Source organism: Ruditapes philippinarum, unplaced genomic scaffold (assembly GCF_026571515.1).
Source record: "Ruditapes philippinarum isolate M1 unplaced genomic scaffold, ASM2657151v2 ctg3555_1_1_1_1, whole genome shotgun sequence".
Taxonomy (NCBI): domain Eukaryota; kingdom Metazoa; phylum Mollusca; class Bivalvia; order Venerida; family Veneridae; genus Ruditapes; species Ruditapes philippinarum.
In genome coordinates, this window is record NW_026855376.1 from 1 (window position 1) to 6,899 (window position 6,899).

The window sequence follows — 6,899 nt, forward strand, 5'->3', positions numbered from 1 at the left end:
AGTCAAGCAGCAGAAAATGGCTGACACTGACATCTTCTCACAAGATCCGGTTGGGGTTCAAACCGTTTATATACTGTGAGTAACAATTGTTCAAGATGACAGTTTTCAGCCACCGAGTATTCGCATATTTTGATCAATTTTAGTAGTTTAAGCGAATTAAAAGAAGTAAACTAAATCTGAGTTTGTAATACACAACTATCTATTATATTGGGCTATTGTAATATCCATAATGTTTCAAAAAGTCATCTGCCTCTAGTATTTATTGTTTTGATTCATTGAGAATCAGACAAACACTAAAAGATATTTCTATATATCATAGGAAAAAGGTAGACATAGTCCTAAAAAATGGTACACTTGAACAGAAACAAACGAAAGTTATCGTAACATGAAAATGATTATTGATGGTTATATCATGCAAATACATGTAAATATATTGTACAAAATTCATACCTTATTACATTGTTAGTAAACGTGCGGTATAAGAGATAAATTACTGACAAAAGTTATCGTTCATATAAAAACTGGCTATATAATTTACTTTTATTAGTTAATTGTTTACATGTATAGCTTTTTATCCTTAAGACGAAACAGACATACAATTATTTGCATTCTTATGCTCTACTTATGTTATGATTTTGATTTAATCTAATTCTTTGATTATCCGGTATCAGATAGAATACTTGTACATCAATCAATAAAGTTATGTGGTATGGTATGCCTTGTCTCAATCAAAAGCTATACATCAGCAAAAGCCATAATCAATTTTGCCAAAATTGACGGATGTGTCTCAGCATAAGTGAATTAGATCAAGAAAAAAGAAATAAGAATGTCTCTTAAGGGATTTTCATTTATTTAAGTTTGCACATTCATTATTTGACATGTAAGACATAAGCACACTAACTGTTATCTTTCGGGAATAGATGTTTTATGTTTGCTCAAACTTTGTGGTATGTTTATACTTAGTAACAAATAACGTGTTGAATAATCTTTAGTTGAGTTATAATTGATTTATTTTAAAAATTGAAATCCCTGATACTACTTGAGCAAATGATAGTGGTAAAAAACTAGCCTTTCATATTCCTTTAAATTTCATATATCTCATGAGACAAACATTTTGATTTTTGTAATGTAAGACTATGAAATATATGTACGAACTCTTCAGAAATGCAATGCTTGAATTATTGAGAAAATACGTATATACGTATTATTAGTTATAAAGATCGTTGACCCTATATAAACGGCTTTTTGTATTATATTGCAAACAGTCGTTTATATACGGCCATATAACATGTCAACAATCTTTATAACGAATTTATAATACAGCAAGCATTATTTTTGGAGATAAAAAGGTAAGATTTCTTCATGAATCGACAGCAGCCGTGTATATAAAACTATATAAATGTCACGATTATCCAATGAAAAATGAGGTTACAAACGTGAAGTATTATAAATATTATTCTAAATTATATTTAGTTGTGTGATTTAAGTTAGCTGAATGCTCTTAATATGCACTAGACATTTTAAAACACCATTTAAATAACAAGGAATTGACAATGACTCTGGAAGTAAAAGCTTTCTCTCGTTAAGGTCTTTTCAGTTTACTAAAATCTTCCAAATTGATTTTTCCTAGAAAACAAACCGTCTATGTCTTAGAAAAAACAACATTCTTATTTTATCCGCAGGGCTATAATCAAACTCATTAAATAATAATAATATTTTACAGAGCTTGGAATGGAATCGTTTCTATGTAATTAATGAAATAGGCAATTAGTTTATTAAATTACAGAATGAATAAACTATTTAATTTTAACAAATGAAGAATAAATAATTAAAAATCGGCAAAAACAGTGACATCAATGTTACTTTCAATGTTCAAAATGTTCATTGTTTTTTTCAATACGTGCTTATTGAGCTTAATTGTTTTAATGCTCCTTTTCCTGTCTTTATAAAAAACGAAATAACTGATATTCAGCGAAACAGCTTATTCAGCTGTCGGATGTTTGTTAGAAATAATTTAAACGCTGGAGAAACTTAAACATTAGTGGGATAAAATAACTGTCAAGTGAACTGGCCAATCTTGTATTTGCAAATAGTCTTTCGCAAGTTATCGTTATTAAGTATGAGAGAATGTAAAAACAATTAACTCGTTCATTTTAATTTAAACAAATTTTATTGCATTAAATACATGTTTATAAATATATACAAATGATGAGTATATTTAAAAATGCAAATGCGTTGGGCAACTAGTTCTTACATGTACCACCTAAAATTAAGCCCGTCCCAGATATTAATATTACAGAAGAAAATACTATTAAGACAACAATTATTACTTTTAACCTGTATACAAACTTTAAAATACGCATTTGATTTTAACAGTTCATTTATACATTAAGTTTAATTTTGATTTTGACGTGCAATTCATCCACAGGTTGCCATACTGATCTCACTTAGTAGATTTGTAGAATTGTAGATATTTTGGGGCAATTAGGGTTCCTGAATGTTTGGAACAAATGAGCCAAATAAATGACAAATTTTAGAATAAGAACAAGATGAAAAGTCAAAGATTATCAAAACGATGGGTCGTCTTAATTTGTTGTTTTTTAAACTGATACGAAAATGACGTAATCTTCGTATTCTAGATTTTCTGGACCAAGCAATTACGTATCAATGTTTAAGGATGATAAGATATTGCAGTTATCACCATATTTCTACTACATGAGAAAAATTAAATCAGTTAGAGCTTTTTGTATAGTTTGACCGGTTTTCGGTAATTCAAGTGGAATGCAAGTGCCGTTTGCACTTGTTGTTCACTTCACAATATTTTTCTTTTTAAAATAATTTCAAAATGTTTATGAAAAGTAGCATGCACCTTGAGCAAATTCTTATATAATATTCCCTAATGAATTTAAAGTGATAAAATTTATATACAAATAATTTCGGATTTTGTTGAGAAATTGTCACTCGCTCTCACTTGCCCTTTGAAGAAAAAAAGTATAAAAACAAGTCATTGACAACATTTTACTCTATTAAAATGCAGTCTGATTGTAGGAACTTGAAATAAATTAACTTATATTTTTCAATGTCTACATATCGGCGGCATTGAAAATGTGTATTACTGAAAACATGCTGAAACAAATACTTTTAATGTAACCTTAATTACGTCTGAAGCAGTACAGAGCATGTCAATGTTTTTTGTCAATACTTATCAAATGTTAACAACATACGTTCAATTTATTCCCTGCCTGGTTGATTGAGAGTCGGAAAAAAGTTGATACACGTGTTCTGTAACTGTATAGAACACATGGTTTTTTGGGTAACAGTTAAAATATCATTCTAAAATTCTAATACCCGAGGCGTAGCCGAGGGTAACAGTATTTGTACGAGGGATGATATTTTTACTGTTACTTACAAACCCATGTGTTATTTATCAAAAATTCTGTGATGTACTGAAATTGTCAACTAAATCTAACTGTAACACAAAAACAACTGACAAATATAAACCAAGAGTAACCTTACCTTAAGTTTCAAGTGAACATTAATCCTACTTGAGAAGTTTTCTTTTCCTTTTATTCGTTAAGCAAGTGATGATATCTACTAGTCATAAAAATACAATTAAGAAAACAAAACACTAACCATTTATTCACTCTAGGGTGAACACAACTAATTTTTATGGGTGTCACAGTTACTCCAGAGAAGATTGTGATGTCCTATAATGGTGAACGCCGAAGATAAGAATAAATCGAGAAAAAAGTGACGGCCATCTTATTTCATTTTATTTAAAAAATAGACCACGTGACCAGATTTTATACTGTTAAAATTCTTAGTTACGTGGTACACTTGCATTAACAGTAAGAATAACTCCCAGAGGCCTATGTGACATTAACATTACGAAAAAAGTGAAGGGGAAATAATAATAATAACTCGAGCAATTTTTTCTCTGCAACCGAGTGTGTGTGAGTATTTTGATTTCTTTTTTGTTATTAATAAGATTGTAAAAAGTATACTAAAACTGAGTTGGTAATTCACTGCGATCTATTATGTCGGGCGATTGCAATTTCTACAATGTTTAAGTATACTGCTTCTACTATGTATGTTGTATTCTTCAATATAATTCAGGAGAAAACGGGATAGAAAAATAAATTTTCATAATTGTGTTTATGTTGATTGTTAGCTGAATAGTACTATTTATTTCTTACCAAAAATTAATGGGAAAACGTTTTCCATTAGAATGTTATTGCAGATAATTTAAAGGTTACTTATTCCTGAAAATGGCCCTCATACACTCTAGTTTTAGTCATAAAAGTGCCATAACTCGATTTCCGTACGGTAAAGTTTGTTTAAATTTTGCAAACAGGTGTACTTTAAGGTATATATCTGACCTATGATATATTTTTTTCAGATCCTTATAGTGCCCGTTAGGCTGGTAATACCTTAAAGCCATCTACATGTTTTCCTTTCTTCTATAGTTCGTAGGAAAATGTAAAGTTAACATAGTCTTTAAAATATAATTGATTTGCCAAGAAAATTACGTACATGATTATTGTATCTTGAAAATACTAACAGTACGAGTCAAACTTTTTTACCTTGTTAGAGAACGTGCGAAATAAGAGAGAGATTACGGACAAATGTTATCTCTCATATAAAAACTGGCTATATAATAAACCACAGAAAATTGTTTACATTTAACTTCTTTTATTTTTAAGTGGAAACAGACATGCTCCATAATGTTTTGATTTTTATTTACTCTAATTCTTTATCCGATAGAATACTTGTACATCAATCAATAAAGTTATTGTATCGCCTTGTCTCAATCAAAGCAAGCTACACATCGACGATAGCTATAATCAACTTTGTCAATTGACGGATGTGTCTCAGCATAAGTCATTTAGATCAGGAAATAAGTAATAAGAATGACTCTTAAGGGATATCGTCAATTTATGTTTGCATCATAATTTGACATGTAAGACAAAACAAGACTAAACTGTTTAAGTCGGGAATATATTTTGTTGCTATTTCAACATTGTTGTATGTTTAATCTGAGTGACAAATAAGTTTTTGAATTTTGTTGCGGAGAGTTATTGATTTTGAAATTTTAGAAATATTTTCTTTTGGAAAATGATATGCTTATAGCTCTGAGCAAATAATAGTGGTAATAACTCGCCTTTTATATCTTTAATTATATATTGTCAAGTGTAACAAAAACTATGTGTTTGTTGATCTGTTATAATATTTCGATGACGTCTTTTTAAGAACTATTCAGAAATGAAATATTTAAAATTAAAAGTAGATATAAGTATATATTATTCTGAATTGTATAAAAAAAATTTGATTTTTTTAATATTTAGTCTACAATGTAACTACGTTTTTTTACATTGTGAAGATTAAATGATTTGTTACGTTTTATCTTTAATTCATAACGACAATGTTTACAATTCCATAATCTAAACAACATGTAAATGGTTTAAGGGTACGACATATGCGGTACTTTATACGCTTGTATATGTTTGTTACGTAAGTAATATTAAAAAGTATTGATTTTAAATGAGAATATGAATTAATACTATCATAATATCAAACATAATATGTATACAAGTTATCTAGATTATTTTTAACAAACTGAAATTGGCGCCTTCAAAGCTAAACTACCGAAAGGAGACCTGCAAATTCTATGGCAATCTTATCTAAACCCTCCTCACTAGAAATTTCGAAAGCTTCGTTTCAATTACAAGGAAATCATAGTGTCTCACGACGTAAAATCTTTCTCTCGTTAAGGTCCTTTCAGTTAACTGAAATCTTTCCTAATTGATTTTTCCTAGAAAATAAACGTTCTAATGCCATGAAACCATATCGATAGTCACAACAGCATTCTTATTTCATCCGCAGAGCTATAAGCAAATCATGAATATGTTTATGCAAACACATAATGTTACTATTTTGTATAGCTTTCATGGAATGGAATCGTTTTATTAACTAAATGAAATGCAATTAGTTTATGAGTTTACACAATGAATAAACCACTTATATTCTAATAAGTGTAGAAATAATGTAATTTGTAAATGACTAGTATAATAATTAAAACTCGTCAAAATAAAAGTAAATTCAGTCCCTATCAATGTTCATTCATGAGAAGTGTTGAGATATAAAGATCAAATATCGAACAAGTTAGCTTGACATCTATTTCCTTCATACTCGCTTGTCAATACGTGCTCATTAAACTAATTGGTATTTATGATCCTGGTACTGTCTTTATAAAGACAAAATAACTGGTATTAAAGGGAACCGCTGGCTCTGCTGTCGGTTGTTTGTCAGAAATAATTTAAAGGCTGAAGAAAATAAGGCATTAATAGGACAGAATAACTGTCATTCTTGCATTTGCAAGTTATCGTTATTTGGTAATAGAAAGTAAAAATTAACGTTAATTCTTTTTGTATGTACATGTATACTCAATTTACTTACGCTCCGCCATACCTTTAAAAGAAAATTAGATTTTATCAAATAATGAAAGTCTTTTCTTACAAGACATTTTAATATACTTTTGTGCGAATCAAACTCGTTCCAAGCTTTACAAAATTGTCAGTTGGGTTACATAACAAGTTTCAAGTGACAAAAAATATCGCAAAAGTATTTCTTGCCATTATTGCTTTATTTCATGTCGCCATCATTAAACAAGCACACTTCTATAGAATTTATTTTTAAATCATTAAATTTACATGGAATTTAATGTATTCTCCTCGTAGTCAAGTTTGGTGCATGTCTCATGATATATCGAGTTAAATTAGGCATGAATTTCGATCTCAAAATAATTAGTCAATATTCTGTTCTGATTTATTATTTTAAGGTCCTTGAAAATTATATATATGAAAATTCTACATAGCAGTTACATTTTAGTATAAAAGGTT